This window comes from Dasypus novemcinctus, chromosome X (assembly GCF_030445035.2).
Source record: "Dasypus novemcinctus isolate mDasNov1 chromosome X, mDasNov1.1.hap2, whole genome shotgun sequence".
Classification (NCBI taxonomy): Eukaryota; Metazoa; Chordata; class Mammalia; order Cingulata; family Dasypodidae; genus Dasypus; species Dasypus novemcinctus.
Genome location: NC_080704.1, coordinates 172,211,483 through 172,229,157, shown reverse-complemented (window position 1 = coordinate 172,229,157; position 17,675 = coordinate 172,211,483). Strand labels below are relative to the sequence as shown.

The 17,675-nt window shown below is 41.6% G+C and overlaps 1 pseudogene; it reads left to right on the top strand.

The window, feature by feature from the left end:
• Window positions 1-16,041: 16,041 nt before the first annotated feature.
• LOC101443731 (paraneoplastic antigen Ma2 homolog) lies at window positions 16,042-17,119 on the top strand (annotated as a pseudogene).
• Window positions 17,120-17,675: the final 556 nt, after the last annotated feature.

Here is a 17,675-nt window from a genome sequence, read left to right as displayed (position 1 = left end):
AAAGCCTGCTGAAGCTGCTGGAGTCATTCATGGGAGGTTTCAGAGAAAAGCTGATGGAGCTGAGACCTAAAGGGCAAGTTCTTGGGCAGAAGTGGAGTAGAGAGGGAATGTAGTCTAGTCACAGCATGCAATACTGCTAAGGCATGAGCATTCATCCTGCATTTTGGGAAATACGAATAGTTGGTCTGGCTAGCATGTTGGATCCTTGTGGGAGATTAGTAAAAGGTGGGGTCAGAAAGGTATGTGAACCAGACTAGGCCATGAGACTTGGGGATATTGGTGACCTTGATGAGGGCATTTCAATGTCTCCTGAGTATAGTGGGATCCACTTAAGGGTTTAAAGCAAGGAACATGAGCATAGTTGTATTTTGGAAAGTTCCCTGTGGCAATCATGTGGAGGACAGATGTTAGGGGTGCGAAGAGGCCAGTTAGATGTCTGTTGTGGTCTTTCAGATGAGAGAGAGTGGTGGTCTTGTGATTGGACAGAGGGACAGATTCAAGAGATACTTAGAATTCAGTAAAATGGTTAAGTACAAAATTAATGTACTAAAATCAATAGCTTTTCCAAATACAAATAATAAATATTTAGATTGTAAAATGGAAGAAAAAATATCCCATTCACATTAGCAACCCAAAAGAAAAAACCCAACAGATAACCAAATGATAAATCTTTGGAACAATCATTATGAATAAGCCTTATGAATAAATCTATAAAGCTCTACTAAAGAGGGTAAAGAAATATTTGAATCAATGGAGAAGCACACTTTGCTTTCTGATAGAAAGACTCAATAGTGTAAAGATATCCTCTCCCAAAGTACTAATCTACAGATTTAATGCAATCCCAAATAAAATTCCACTAGGAATTTTTTGAGGAACTTTTTTCTAAAAGTTATCTGGAGGAATAAACATGCAATTCAGTACAGTGCAGTGGTTAAGACTGTAGACTTTTGAGTCAGACATATGGGGGTTTGAGCCCTGATACTCCACTCCCACAAACTTATCAACTACTTTTGTGAACTTCAGCAAATTGCTTAACATCTCTGTCCCTCAGTTTCTTCATCTGTAAAATGGAGATGATACCACATACCTCCTAGAGTACTTCTAAAAATTATATGAGATAATGCATGTAAACAAAGCACAATGCCTTGCACACACTAACTACTGAATAAATACATTATTATTTTGAATAAAGAAGGCTTATATTAGATTGAACCATATGAAATTGCCATTTTTGTAGGTCCAAAAAGGGTCTAATACTGGATATTTCATGGATTCAATCTAATATATCAGAGTGAACATTTGGTCACCAAAGCACCAAACCTGAATGGCATCTTAGATGTATTTTGCTCCATTACTCCTATTTCCAAATGATCAAATTCTCCCTCTTCAATGCAAAGCCCTGAAAAATTGCATTTATGTCTTCATTTTCATCGTCTCTGCCATTCAGGCACTTGTTATCCCCTCACCATCCCATAACCTCATAATTACATCCAAGGTTTTCCTGTGTCTCCCATACGACTGCCTGAGTTTTTGTTCTTCAGTCACACACAGATCACATTTCTCTCCTGCTCAAACACTAGAAATGCCTCCCTGATGCTCACAGAATAAAGTATGGAATTCAAGACCACCCAGATCTCAGGATATACATTCATGCCTCTGCAAATTTGCCCATGCTGTTCTCTGCCTGGGATGCTGTTTCTTCCATTCTCCATCTATTATAATCACATCTTAACATCACATCTCATGTACCACGTTCTCTACAAAGACTGCCTTGATCATCTGATTATACATTCTGTCTCACACTCCCATGCCCCCGCCAGATCATATTTATTTATTTAATACTCTGGGCTTCATAGCCTATTCATTGTTTATATTTTCATGTATTACATACTTCAATCCCTGTGGAGTTCTTTATTGTGACTTGTCAGTCTTCCCCGCTTGAATGTAAGCTCCTTATGGATAGAAACCATCCAGGCATCATTCATCTTTCTCCTTCCCCACCCACAGAGTTTGCCATTTAGGAGATCAGCATATGATTCTTGGGTCCAATCGAACAAGACCATTTGAAACCATAGATCCTGAATGTTTCCACCCAGCAATAAAAAAATGAGTGACTTGTCAGGTTTCTACCTTGGGGAAGATGGGATTCCCCATTTGGAGTTTTTCTAGCCAGACCTGCATCCCTTGGGGCACTGTCCCAAGGCACGGAACACCTGTCAGTCTCTATCTCAGATGTCTATATGGATAGTAGAGGTGGTAAGAGGGTACAAAGTAGGCTTTTGGTTGGTCTTGAAAGGGGAGGAATTATATTTGGGATTTATTTGTGCCCTGAGTAAGTTTAAGCCCTAAATAGAGGGACATGTTTGTAAATATAAATTTCTATTCAGAAAATTACTTACTTTCTATATTGGTTCTCTCTAAAAAGGTTATTCTCTCACAAAATTAGAGCATAAACTGCTTTCCCTTAGGAGCCAACAAATTATGGCAATGGATGGTCATTTTGAAAAGAAAAATCTATACACGCAACTGAATCAACTGCTAGGACTGTCATATCAATCAATAAGATCCAGACAAATGCACATAGAGGAAGCAAATGTAGATGTGGTATAGTAAAAGGAAGATGGAGCTCAGGATATAAGAGGCATGAGTTTGATTCCTGATGTCACTTGTTCTAGTTCTATGACCTTGAGTCAGTTACTTAAGCCATGGTCCCTTCCTCCTCTGTAAAATGGAGAGGGAAAAATACCCACCTAGTAGGCTTGTAATAATGAGCAAATGAGATAGGTTTCGTGGAAGTGGTTTATGAAGTCCTCTACAAACTTTAGCTATCATTATTTTTGAAGAAAGACGTTATTTAGAGTTGTTTTAGGACAGCGTTCTCCTTTTTTCCAATGAAGAGACATGGGCTTAGAAAAGGGAAGTGACCTCCCCAAGGTCATGCAGCTATAAGTGGTAGAGCAGGGTCAAGAACCTAGTTCTCATAGTCTCTATGCTCTTGTCATTCTACCAAGTCTCCTCCTAGACAAGGGAAGCAAAGTAGCTAGTTGCCTATGGAACTTTGGACAAAATGGACTGGATGCTTTGGAGTGTTGACACAGTCATTAATTCTGGAGATAGATATTGTTTTCTTAGTACATACTCTTTTCTTTCTTCCCTGAGATGACTATTCCAGACTTCCCTGAGAACATAATCATTCTACTGAGTCACTCTTGCCTTGCAGCTCAATGAGTCAGAATCTTATCTATCCCCATCAGAAGTTCTATTTGTTGGCAGAAATAAGATGAAATGAATAAGACACACAGAAGCACGGAGAGGCCATCACTTGCCTATCCTCAGGGCATAAAGCAATTTGAATAGAGAAGCACTAAAGAAGGACACGATCATTAATTTTACTGCAGTATTGGTATCTGCTGTGAGGAGGTGGAAGGAAATGATAAAAGATGTAGAAAGTATCATTTGGGCTGCAGAGTGACCAACTGCTGGCATTTGTGAGCTATAGTAGAGAGTAAGGATACCAGACTGGAAGACAGAAGACCTGGACTCTAATATCCACCTTACCTCTCACTAGCAGTGTGACCTTGGACCTCGAGGAGCCTTGTGGTCTTATGCATAAAGTCAAGAATGACACCACCTCTGCCACCTCCCTGCATGGAATCAAGTTCAAATGCAATGTGGGCATGATGTGGGGACTCAGTGAGATAAGGCATCTAAAGCACCCAGTCAGTACCCAACACAGTCAGTTTACCTCAAAAAATTATTAACCATTACTACTCGTATTGTTCTTTTTACAGTTGCCATTTTTTTAACACTTGTTTCTTGTAAAGAATGATGACTGCCCCATTGTGACTGGCAATAGAGCTTTGGAACAAAAAAGGGCAAAAGAAGAGGAAGGAGAAGGCAAGGTTCAGAAGCCAAGAGCATGGTGGCAGAGCATGGGCTCTGGGTCCCCTGGGTTGGATCTAGAAGCCAGGCTTTACTTCTCAACGGCATGTGCATGCTCTAGACACTTAACCAATCTGAGCGTCAGTTTGCTCATCCACAAACTGAGCTCCCAGGCACTCCTGTACACGTCTGTCTTGAGGGCTGAACACAAAAGTATATCAAATGCCTGCACAGAGCAATTGCTGGGTAAGTTGTTGAAGTGAAAGGATATATATCCAAGAGCATTGTTGAACCTGTGGTTGGTGCTAGGGATGGTGTATACTCAGGCAACTTGAATCTCTGGACAGTCCATATACCAGCTGGGCCCTGAGCCTCAGCAGAGTTGCAACTCCTGCTCTCTGGTTCATTGGATTTACCCAGGTCAGCTAATCAGGAGGTGAAGGTGGTCAAACACCACACCAGGGAATCAAGAGTGCCTAGAACTGCAAGCAGAGGAATTGTATCCATCATCCACGTGGAACCTAAGCCCCCTCTTTATATAGAGGTGGAGTGGACATCACCATCCCAGGGTCCACAGAATGGAGGAATAAAATATGGATTAGAGTGGACTTACTGATATTCTACTATAAAACTATTGTGACTAATAATAGAAGAAATTGTAGCATTGAGGTGGAGAAAGTGGCCACAGTAGTTGTTGAGCGCAGGGATAGGGAAGAAGAAATGTGATGTGGGGGCATTTTTGGGACTTTGAGTTGCCCTAAATGATATTGCAGGGTCAGATGCTGGACTTTATATATCCTGCCATAACCCAATGAATGTACTGGGGGAGAGTGTGAACTACAGGGTAAACTATTATCCATGTGGTGCAGCAGTGCTCCAAAATGTGTTCACTGAGGGTGATGAGTGTGCCACAATGATGGGGGAGGTTGCTGGTGTGGGAGGAGTTGGGTGGGAGTGTGGGGAATATATGGGAACCTCGTATGTTTTTAAATGTAACACTTTTGTGATGTATATGTCTTCAAGAAAATACAACTTACAAAAATGATGGGGGTGGGGAGTGGGTTATGTGGGAACCTCTTATGTTTTTTAATGTAACATTCTTTGTGATCTATTAACTTCAATTTTAAAAAGTGTAAAAAAATAAAAAATAAAGGAAGTGCAAACAACAAAAAGAATAAAGTGATATAAACATGTAAGAGATTATTATAATAAGGAGGAAAATTTTCTATGCAAAAAAAAAAGACCAGGCTTAGCTAATTGTATAAGTATTATGGGAAAATTCATTATACTGTCCAAATGGAAAACATGCTCATTTATAGCAGTTTCCCTTACAGCTGTGCTAAGTGGTGAGGTGGGAAATAGTTGAAGGTTTCTTTTAAACACAGCTGCCTTATGTATTATTATCCATTTTCTCCATTCTTTTCACTTTGATCCTTTGGATTCTATCTTTTATGCTTCTGAAATGGTTGGAAGAGTGGACATTTGGTGAAGGTAACTCGCACGTGTGTAAGTACCCCAAAATGAGTTAGAAATCCACATAAGTTCCTTTTCTTCAAAAGCCTATGGTTCATTCCAGATTTTTGTTTTGAAATCATTAGCCTTAGCATATGGAATATGGCTGAAAGGGAGGTTAATTTGCCTTCAGAACTTATTTGGGGGATATATATATATATATATATATATTTAGAAACAGTTATGGCTGTGAGGAAAGGTAGGAAACAAATTTTCTGATAATTAACATCTGGGAAGAAAAAGGGGTCTAGATAATGAAGTATCTTAATAGTTGATATTATACCACTAAGATCAGTGAAAACACATGATAGATACAAAGATAGAAATAAATAATAGATGAAAGAGAATTAAAACTTGACTGATTTCAAGGTCTCTTTGGTAGTTTTGGGGAGTTCAACCTTATTGTAGCTCTTGTAATTAAAGAATTTATAATTAAATACACTCAGAAGATCATTATTAGTCTAAACTATCCAAAATAGAACTCCCTCTCCAGCCTCCTGAGCAGATGCAGTGACACAACTCCATGGTTAGAAGTGGCTCCCTGAGAGCAGCCACAGTGGTGGCTGTAATTCTCTACAGCAGGGGCTTGAAGACCGCGAAGTGGTTGGAAGGAGGGGTTAGAAGTCTTGTCTTGAAGTTGCATTTGCCAAGAAAGCACAGTTTTCGCCTGGAGCGTGTGTTTACTTGAAGCAGCTTGGGAGAGAGGGAAAGCTGATAGAGATTGAGAGGGACTAAAAGTTCTGTTCAAACCAGCCATTGGCACCTTCCCTGCTCCCAGAAACTTCCTTCATCCTAGTTTGGCTCTTGGCAGCATGCCACACATATGTGTGAAAGAGCTGGTTTGTAGAGTTGAAATTCAGAAAATGCCAAGTGCCAGGATGTTTTGTATGGTAAAAATAGATTTACCACAAATAAACCATTCGCCAAATCACTGTAATTTCAATAGATCAATTGTGCAGAGGAGATTCCAAAGAGGGTTGGGATTCAAGCAGCAAGAGACATTGTCAATCAAAATTAATTAAGAAATTATATATCAATCAATAATCTTCTAAAATGTCTTGTAATGACCTCTCTTTTTCTGTTTAAGCATAAGCAAGCTAATCAACCATGTTTCCTATCTGGAGATTAGATCTTTTCCAATTAACTTGACTTAATTAACTCTCTAAGGTCCTGAACTTTAGATGCCTCAGACACTGTACTTTAAGATTAGCACAACTGGAGTTCTTCCTGGATTTATTGTTATTTTTATCATTACAATTACATTTACTCATTAGAGAAATGGAATTCAAAATTTAAATTCACATGCATGGGGGTTGTGTGAGAATTTATAGGATCAAAAAAATATGAGCCCTATGGAGACAATGGAAATAGATAAAAACTAAAGACTCTTGAGACCAATCTTTGTTCCCTCATTAAGAATCATAGACTAGGAAGTCAGTCAACTTCCAGTAACAACATGGGGCTATTTCAGATGTCCAGCTTTAATCATTCTCTGTATTGCCCTTCCTTCCAATCAATGCCAACAGATGTAAATCTCCTCAAATTTATCTCCACGTGCCCGTCTGCCTTGGCATCCCTTCTTCCTATCTCCCATATGAAGGAAAACATAGTCTCTTTGCTTTGGCTCCCTTACCCATCTTCTCCCATTGAGTGGATTAGACAGCCAATCATACTCCTTTATCCTCAACCCCTCTCTCTTCACTGGTTCCTTCCTCTCAGTGAACACAAAGGCTTAAGTCTCCCTTCTTTTGCTGAGAATAAACGACATCCTCTTTTAACCCTCTAACTTGAACCCTATATTTCAACTTCTTGAAAGATTGCTCTTTACTCCTTGCAACCCCTTTCTTAAAACTCAGACAGGGGAGAGAAGGTAAATTACAACGTAAACTACAATCCATGCTGTGTAGCAGTGCTCCGAAATTTATTCATCAATTACAATGAATGTACCACACTAATCAAAGAAGTTGCTGATGTGGGAGGAGTGGGGCTTGTGGGAAACTCCTATATTTTTCAATGTAACATTTTATGTGATCTATGTATCTTTTAAAAATAAATTTAAAAATATATATTAAAAAAAAAAACAACCAGGGGAGCGGATTTGGCTCAAGCAGCTGAGTGCCTGCTTCCCACGTGGGAGGTCCTGGGTTCAGTTCCTGGTCCCTCCAAAAAACAAACAAACAAACATCAAGCAAACGAACAAACAAAAACCGACTCACGGGAGCCTATGTGGCTGGCTTCTCACTTGCGAAGTCCCTGGGTTCATTCCCCAGCCCCGATACCTCAAAAAAAAAAAAAGCCATGCTTCAACTAATTGGAGTCTAGTTTCTTCTCCCATCACACTTCAGACACTGCACTTGCAGGAGTCTTTAATGACTTCTTAATCCAATGGCCATTTCCTGGTCCTCAACTTATTTTTTTTTATTGAAGTAAAATTCACTTAACATAAAATTAACCATTTTAAAGTCTACAATGCAATGACATTCAATATATTCACAGTGTTGTGCAACCACCACTTCTATATACTTCAAAAACGTTTTTGTCACCCCCAAAGGAGGCCCTATACCCATTAGCAGTCACTCCCTTGCCCCCCAACCCCTATATAGAATATATAGCCCCTATACATAATGTATAGCCCCATAGAATATATAGCTGCATATGGAATCTACTTTCTGTATCTATGGATTTGCCTATTTTCGACTGCCTCAGTTTACCAGGCTTTATAGCAAATACCACATGATTTATTTTAAACAAGAGGAATTTATTGCCTCACTGTTTTAGTGGCTAGAATGCTTATTTTCTCCCAGGGTTGAAAGTGTTCTGGCTGTCTGTCAATTCCTGGGTTCCTTGACATTCCTGTTATACAATGATACACATGGCAATGTTCTCTCCTTTCTCTTCTGGGTTCCTTCCAACTTCCAGCTTCTGGCCTCTCCCTGTGGCATTCTCTCACCTTGGATTCTGTTGTCTTTCTCTTTATAAAGTCTTCAGTAATCTGGATTAAGGCCCATGCTCATTCAGATGGGCAATACCTTAGCTAAAAATAGCATGTTCAAGAGATCCTATTGACAGTGGGTTCACATCCATGGTAATGCAAAGCAAGACCAAGAACATATCTAAATCAGGGTACATAATTCAATCCACCATATGGACATTTCATATAAGTGGTATCATGCAATATGAGGCCTCTTTTGCCTGGCTTCTTTCACCTGGCATAATGTTTTTAAGGTTCATCCTTGTTGTATGGAGCAGAACTTCTTTCTTATAGCTGAATCATATTCCAGTGGGCAAAAATTGTCCAAGCAGTTTATCCACATGTGAGTTGATGGTCACTTGGGTTGTTTCCACCAGTTAGCTAGCCTTCATCTTATCTGGCCTCTCAGAGGCATGTGGCTCTGCTGATGTCCATTATAAATCCTTTCTTCCCTTGACTGTTGTAACTCTTCCAACTTCTCTGACTGTTCCCCTCATGTTCTCTCTCAGGGGCCCCTTCAATGTAGGGATTACATGAATCCAGCCTTGGTCCTCTTCTTTTCTCAGTCTATGCACTCTGCTTAAGTGAGAACGGTACTCCACAATACAGCTATCAGTGGTCTCTGTTAGGACTGTGTTCTTCTATTAGAGATCAAGGAGGTCCTAGTCCCAGGATGTAAAGAAAAGTGAAACAGGAGTATTTGAGACCCCAGTAGGCAAACCATGTTTGGGATGGCTAGAGAACTTTTTTGCTGACTTCTCAATCCCCCTATCACCCAGTAAAAGCTAGATATGAGAAAGAAAGATGGATCTGGAAACAAATGCCTCTCTTAATATCCTCTTCTCCAATGCCCAATTTTGTACCCTTCAATTCAGTGGGGAAGAAGTCAAAAGAATATGGGTCATGCGGACAGAAAAATTGGTTGACTCACTTTTTCATTTTTCAGTCCCTTGCTTTGTTGTCAAATACAGCTTCAGTGCAGAGTTTTAGCAGCAGGGGAAGGTTTCATTTCGGCAATTCATGTCTTTGTTATTTTCTCTTCTCTCCCCCTCAAACTGACTCACCTTTAACTAAAAGAAACACGCAGCTGGCAAATATTGCCTCAAAGGACTTTATGATTTACATCTTAATGTGGAGAAATAAGTCTTGTGGCAATTCTGTCGGGGACTACCTATCCTGGCACATTTTTACCTTTTTCTTTCAGTTTAACTCCATTTTTGCTTTGAGATTTTAGAAAGTAGCAAATATCTTTTTTTTTTCTCTTCAGGTTTTGTAGGGCAAAGCTGGACAGTGTTGCATCAACAGGCCCTCTTCATCTTCCTTTTCTTCCCCAGGGGAATGAAAAGGACAAGAGTCATTAGGAGGGTGTTGGAAATTCAAGAGAAATATTTGTCGTTACTATTATAATAAATCTAACTGGAAGTCATTCTCTCAACATGTAGCAAACATTTATTAAGTGCCTAAACTGTGTTCTCATAGCCCTCTTGGCATACATCCCTAATGTTGCAACTAAAATATTGAATGGAAATTCTAGTTACTTTTCTCTCTTCTGCACACTATGAACTTGGGGCAAGGAGCATGTCTTATTGACTGATGAATCTCCTGGGCCTGGTTAAGAATAAGTTTCCATTCATTCATTCATTCATTCATTCGTTCGTTCAGTCAGTCAACAAAAAATCGACTACCATGTGACCAACATTGCTCTATGTACTTGAGATCCAGCAAAGAATAAATTGTACAAAAATCCCTGACTCTTGCGAGCAGATATAGCTCAAGTGGTTGAGTGCCTGCTTCCCATGTACAAGGTCCCGGGTTCAATCCCTCTCCCCGCTACCTCGAAAAAAAAAATTCCTGATTCTCCTGGTGTTTACATCCCTAGTGTGGGACTGTGGGGTCTGTGTGTGGAGAGGGACAGTAAACAAGAAAATGGAATATGCAGTATGTTAAATGATTACAAGAACACTGGATAAAAATGAAATGGGGGGAGGGGGTATGGGGAAGAGAAGGGTCATAGTTTTAAATAAAATGGCCAAGAAAGGTGTCTTAGTTTTCCAGGCCTGCCATAATAAAGTACCACAGACTGGGTGGCTTAAAACAGCACAAAATTATTTTCCCACAGATCTGTAGGATAGAAATCTGGAATCTAGGTGTTGGTAGAGTCATGCTTCCTTTGAAGTACTTAGGGGAGATTCTGTTCTATGCCTCTCTCCTGGCTTTTGGCAGTGACTTGCAGAAAATACACAGCGTTCTCCCTTCTTTCTGTCTGACTGTCCAAATTTCCTCTTCTTCTGGTTACCCCAGTCATGCAGGGCCAACACTACTCCAGTAGGACCTCATTTTAGCATGCTTAATTCTTTTGGTAATAATTCTATTTCCAAATGAAGATCACATTCTGAAGTACTGGGAATGAGGACTTCAACATATCTTTTGGGGCACGCAGTTGAATCCATAACAGAAATTCTTCATGGGAAGATGACATTTGAGCAACCCCAGAAGGAGGGGCAGGAGCAAATCAGGTGGTTATCAGAAAGAAGAGTATTCCAGACAGAAAAAAAAGTGTAGGGGCCCAAGAGGTGATTGTAGAGACTTTTACTCTAAAGGAGATGAGAAGCCATTAGAGAGTTCTAAGGAGGGGAATGACATGACCTGACTGATATTTTAATAGAATCACTGGCTGTTATGAAGAATATAGGCAGTACAGGGCAAGGGTGTGGAGGCAGAGACCATTTAGGAGGCTACTGTTGTAAATAATAGTTCAGGCAATTTAACAGCGGCTTGGGCCAAGATGAGCACATACTGAGGTCAGGAGAAATGGTAGGTTCTGGAAATATATATATATATTTTATTATTTAAAAAATATATATATATAAAATACATTAAAATAATTTATTATTATTATTTTTTATTTATTTCCCCCCTTGCTGCTTTGCTTGCTGTCTGCTGTCTGTGTCCCATCGCTGCATGTTCTGTGTCTGCTTGTCTCCCTTTTTTGCAACATCTTGCTGCACCAGCTCTCCACAGATGCGGGCCGTCAGCTTTCCACGGGCATGGGCCAGCTTGTCTTCACAAGGAGGCCCTGGGACGTGAACCCAGGGCCTCCTATATGGTAGACAGGAGCCCAATTGGTTGAGCCACAGCTGCTTCCCAGGTTCTGGATGTATTTTGAAGGTAAATCTAACCGGATTTTCTAGAGGATAAGATGTGGTGTAAGAGAAAGAGAGAGGCCAAGAAAGGAAGGAGGTACTATTTACTGAGATCGGGAATTCTCCTGACGGAGAATTTGGGGGGGATGTGTGTGTGAATTATCAGGAAGTCAGGTAGGGTTATCTATACTATGATATGCCTAATGGATGTGGAGTAAGCAGGTAGATGTATGAGCCTGGAGTTAAGGAAGAGGTCTGAGCCATATGGTAGTAGTTTGAGAGTCACTGGCATATGGTGGCATTTGAAGCCATGAGAATGCACCATGGGGGTGAGTGTAGATAGAGAAGAGATAAATGGTTAGGGGAAAGGGAGGGACAAGTAAAGGAGACCAAGAAGAGATGGCTACTGAGGGAATAGGTAGCCCAGGAGTGCATGGTATCCAAGACGTGTTTCAAAGAAAAGGAATTGATCAATTGAGCCAAATGATTCTGATATGTCACTCAAGATAAGGACTAGAAGTTTAACAAAGTGGAGATCATAAGTGGCCTTGACAAAGCCTTTTTGGGGAAGGAAACATCTGATGAATAATATGGTAGGCTGAATTATGTACCCCAATTTAGATGTTTTCTTAATCTTAATCCCATTCCTGTGGGTATGAACCCACTGTAAGTGGGACCTCTTGAAGATATTTTTAATTAAGGTGTGGCTCACTGAATCAGGATGGGCTTTTATCCAGATTACTGGAGGCCTTATAACAAGAAGAAATTAGAAGCCAGGATGAGAGAAGGTCACAGGGAGAAGAAGCAGGAAGTCAGTGGGAACCTGGAAGGAAAAGAGGAGGTCATCACAATGTGACAAGAAAGCCCCCCAAGGCTTGCCTGCAGCCAGCACCAGAATGTTACAGTCTGTGGGGAGAATACAAGACTTGCTGATATCTAGACTTTGGATTTCTTCTAGCCTCAAAACCACAAGGCAATAAATTATCATTGTTTAAGCCAATCCACTTTGTGGTATTTGTGATCACGGCTCAGACAAACTAAGACAGGAAGGTTCCATAGAGAATTGGAGGTGAAGAAGTTACTATTCAGGTGGAGAGAAAGTAGAGACAGTGAGGATAGATAACTATTTTCAGGACTTTTGGAAAAGGAGCAAAAAATGGGTTGGTAGCTAAAGAGGAATGTGGAGTTGAGAGGATTTTTCTGAATCCAAAGAAATTATGGCATGTGTGTCTGCTGGTGAAAATGATCCTGTAGTAAGGAGAAAACTGATGAGTAGTCAGGAGAGAGATGACTAGGATAAGGTCCTTGACTGACAGGAAAGAAGGGAGGGGTGGTGAGGTGGTGCATGGAGTGGATAACTCTCGTTGATGCTTCCAATGCAACTGCCTTGCAACCCTAAAACAGGAATAGTGAAATAGTCTAAAACGTCAACTCCATGAAAGCAGGGGTATTTGTGTGCTTTGTCCTCTTCTCAGTTTCTAGTCCCTAGAATAGGGCATGGAACACATAGTAAGAGATTAGCCAATATTTGTTGAATGAGTGACTAATTTGCTCTTAATTACTTGGTGAAGAAAGGTCCCAGTGCTTCAAGATGAGCAGAATAGTGCTATGGAGTTTTGATAATTAAGTGAAACAGATTCTAACAACAGGCTTTTGACCCTCAGAAATATACCACATGTCTTGACCTTTAGCAATAAATATAAATGTGCCAGGCTAGAGAATGTTGGGAAGTCTCAGGGGCAGCACCACCAACGTTGTCATAAACGTGCTATAAATCTATGTTCAAAGCCTTCTTTACATCTGTTTAGAAGACGATGGTTTTGAAGGCCACTGCCATTGCTGGAGAACTGTTAAGGAAGTGCTATGTACACATCTGTCAAATCAAGGTCACAGCTTAAGCTGTTGCGAGGTGGATGTTGAATTCTTTGAGCAAAGTGGAAAATCACCTACTCCTAATTAAAGATAACTAGGGATGGAAATTTTTCGATTCTTTGCACACGGATGTGTTAAGATGGCTTTTCTCTTTAATTATCTCTAAAAGCCAGTGGCTCAAATGGGAGAGAACTCTTAGCACCTGAGACGATTGCTCCTGGAAGGTCCTGACAACCAGCACATCAGAGGAGGAGGCTTCCAAATGTGAAAGAGGCATTTCAAACAAAATCATGTAAAAGTTAATCATTTGTTCCCAGTGAAGCTTCTACATCATTTATGCTTTGTGCCAGGCAGTGATACAGAAATAAATAATATGCGGATCCCGGCCTTGAAGGATTACGTGGTGAATGGACACTGTCCAGGAAACAGATCATTAGGACAGCAGTTAATGAATGTAGCATTGTTAAGGATTATCTAGGAGGGGTGCTGAAATCAGCTTGGGGAGGAAAGGGCAACTCAAGGAAGACTTATTTTTAAAGGAAATTTTCAACTATACACAGAAGTAAAGAGACTTGAGTATTAAACCCCAGTCACCCCATACCCCAGCTTCAACAGTTATCAACATCTTGCCAATCTGCTTTCATTTATTCACTTCCCACCATGTTTTCCAGAAGTATTTCAAAGCCAATCAATTCACTTACGTTTTAGTTTGCTAAAGGATGCCAAGGCATATACCAGAATTGGGTTGGCTTTTACAATATAAAATAAGCTTACAGTCCTGAGGCTGTAAAAGTGCCCAAATCAAGGCATTATCAGGAGATGCTTTTTACCTGAGCTGCTGCTGTGGGTGATCAGGCACATGGTGGTGTCTGCTCGTCTTCCCCTCTTTGGGCCTTGTTGCTTTCAGCTTCTGACTTTAGTAGCTTCCTCTCAGCTTCTGTCTTCCATTGATTACAGCTCCTGGCTCCCAGGGACTTCTCTCTCAGTTTCTGGGGGTTTCTGTTTTTGAGGCTCTGCTGACTCCAGTTTATAAAGGACTCCAGTAAGAGGATTAAGACCCACAGAGAGCTATGTCTTACTGAAATACTCTAGTCAAATGCCCCTTAACTGAATCTAATCTAATCAAAGTTCACAATAGGTTCATATCCACCGGAATAGACCAATTTAAGAACATAGTTTTCTGGGGTCCACAAAAGACTCAAACCACCACAACCTATAAATATTTAATTATGCCTCTTCAACTATTTTTTTAAACGTATCCACCAGACCATTATCACTTCTACCACAGTTCCCAGTAAGGAAGACAGTAAGGAAGGTCGTGTCTGAATGCACACCAGAGGACATTTCAGAGTGAGCTGGGAGAAGTGGATGGGCCTGACATGGTATGTTTCTGGTAGAGCAAAGATGGCCTACAAGGCCCTGAGAAGGATAAGAGAGGGCTTGGCTCTTGTGGAAAACCACAGGTAGCTCAGTGACTCGACCCACACTTCACTCATAGTATCTCACTGAATCTTCACAGCAGTATGATAGTGGACACTTAACCTTGTCCACTCCAGACAAGGGAAGGAGCCTTTGAAGCATTATGTAACTTGCCTACAGTCCCATTGCTAAACAAACGGAAGAGCCAGGTGATGAAGTCGGGCTTAACCATAGTGCAAAGGCTTGTCATCATCCCCTACCTCAAGAGTTTGTCTCTTCAATCTTGTTTACAGTTAGCAACTGGACCAAGTAATGGTCCATTGTCTTGCTTCTTTAAGAGTTAAAGTGATGGGCTTTCTCCCCCCCTCTGTACCCCCCCCCCCCACCGGCGTGAGCTCCAACCGAAGTTTGGCCTGGGAGGCTGCCGCTGGGGCAGGCAGCGGGAGCCGAGTGGCTGCCAGTTCCCGAAAGCGCGGGTACGAGGGGAGGCGGGGGAGGGCCCCGTCGCCCAGAGCCCTGCGCTCCGGAAGTGAAGCGGCCAGATCCCCGGCTAATGGTTGCGGAGCGGAAGACCTGCTGGCCGCTCTTGGGCGCCTGGGTCAATAGGATGAAATCTTGAGGACAACCAGTCACAGTGACAAGATGAACCATCCTGATAGTTGGGAAGGAGTCTGAATGAGACGAGGTTGCTTGGTTGGAGCTAAGACTAAGACACACCGTCGTGGAGTTGAGTGACACCTTCCTGTGCTAGAAGCAGGATAAATAAGCTTTTTTACTCACGGAACATTCTGGGACACAGCCACTCTACTATAAGACTTCTGTCCAAGCGTTCTGGGCATCGGAGCAGAAGGTGTTTCACCATTTAATAGAAAAAGGCAAAGCATCAGAGATCAGGAGACGATGGTGAAAGCAAGTGTTCAACTGCATCGACAATCAAGAAGGATAAGCACCACCACACAGCTGCCAGCATCGGTGAAAGTAACAACAACCGACTGCAGAGCCACAGAACACGACACTTCTAACTGAGATACAACCCACCCACCATGAGTCCGTTCTAGAGACCTAACAGGAAGTACTACGCTTTTTCCACTGGGCTAGTAAGAGTTATTGGTCCCAAAGACATTGAGGAAGCTCTTAGACCCATTTGCTGGTGGATTATAAGTTTAGGAGTTCATTCGAGATCTTTAAAATCGAAGGCTGTGCTTTTCTGCATCACAAGTTAATTGGTAAATGTTTGGGACAATGGCACTGGCACTGTTAGAGGACTGGTGCAGGATAATGAGTCTGGATGCTCAGAAATCAATGCCGGTTATGGGGATACCAGTGGACTGTGATGAGGCTGAGATTCAGGAGGTTCTTCAGGAGACTTTAAAGCCTCTGGGCAGGTACAGACTGCTTGGAAAAATATTCAGGTGGCAGGATAATGCCACTGCTGTCTTATTAGAGCTTATGGAAGATGTTGACAGCTCGGTGATCCCTACTGAGATTCAGGAATAGGGAGGTATCTGGAAAGTGATCTTTAAGACCCCTAACCAGTATGCTGAATTTCTTGAAAGACTACCTCTTTCTAGAAAAAGAGGGACAGACAGTATCAAGTATGTTCCAAGCCCTTGGTCATGAGGGGGTACCTACAGCCGCAGCCCCCTGCATATTACCAGAGTTATTGGCACGTACTAGTGGGACAGGCAATGGTGCATGCATGTCAGCTTCTGCTCCCCAGGAGATACCGGAAACTGAGAGTGTTCTCCGGGAGTGCTGTTCCAGTCCCAGAGGAAGAGCCCTTTGAAATCTGGTTGGAACAGGGCACTGAGATTGTCAAGGATCGGCCAGTACTGGAGGCAGAAAAGAAGAGGTGGTTGATGGAAAAAGTCTGTGCGGCCCTGCCCTGGACCTCATGCGTGTAGTGCAGGCAGACAATCCATCCATAAGTGTGGGAGAGAGTTTGGAGGCATTTAAACAAGTGTTTGGGAGCCTGGAGAGCCTCAGGATCTCACAGGTTAAATTTCTGAAGACCTATCAGGAGGAAGGAGAAAAAGTCTCAGCCTATGTGTTATGGTTAGAAGCCTTGTTCCGGAGAGCTGTGGAGAAACGTGCCATTCCTAAAAATATAGCAGACCAGGTCCGTTTGGAGCAAGTCATGGCTGGGACAAGTCTCAGTGAAATATTCTGGTGTAGGCTTAGGGAGCTGAGAGATCAGAGACCATCTCCCAGCTTCCTTGAGGTAATGAAGGTCATTCAGGAAGAGGAAGAAGAGGCGACTTTTGAAAATGAGAAACAGGAGGAGCCAGACGAGTGGGCCAGCCTTGTCCATGGCCATTAGGATAATGGGGCCACGACTGAGGAGCAACTGGAGCAGGTCCTACAGCCAGGGGCCCTGGGGACATTCACTTAACTACGCTAAGGCCTTCTCATTATTTTTTTCTTTAATGTACCAGATTGAAATCAAGGCGTTCAAGGAAAGTCTTGATTCTTCTTTCTAAGACAAAAATGCCCGAGAGCTTTGTGGCCCTATGAAAATTATTAATAACAAAAGAGTAAATTCCAAATATTAGAGAATAAGCCTAAAGGAATCTGAAGTATCAGTAATTCAGGTTTACTTTAAATACCCTCAATACACCAGAATTAACCCATACCATAGAAAAAGAAAATTGACATTAGAAAATGTATCTTTGGTAAAATAGTTTACTATTTATTTGTGAAGTATTTTCCTTTCTCAAATGAGCAGATGCTTGAGTCCCTGGTATTGTGAGACAGTGTACAAGCATATACAGAGCCAAAAACCTGCCCAAAGTGTGCTGTGCTCTCAAGGAGTTGTATAATCTAGTGGAGAAGAGGTCTAGACACATGAAAAAAATAGGTAATTACAGTGTAAATAA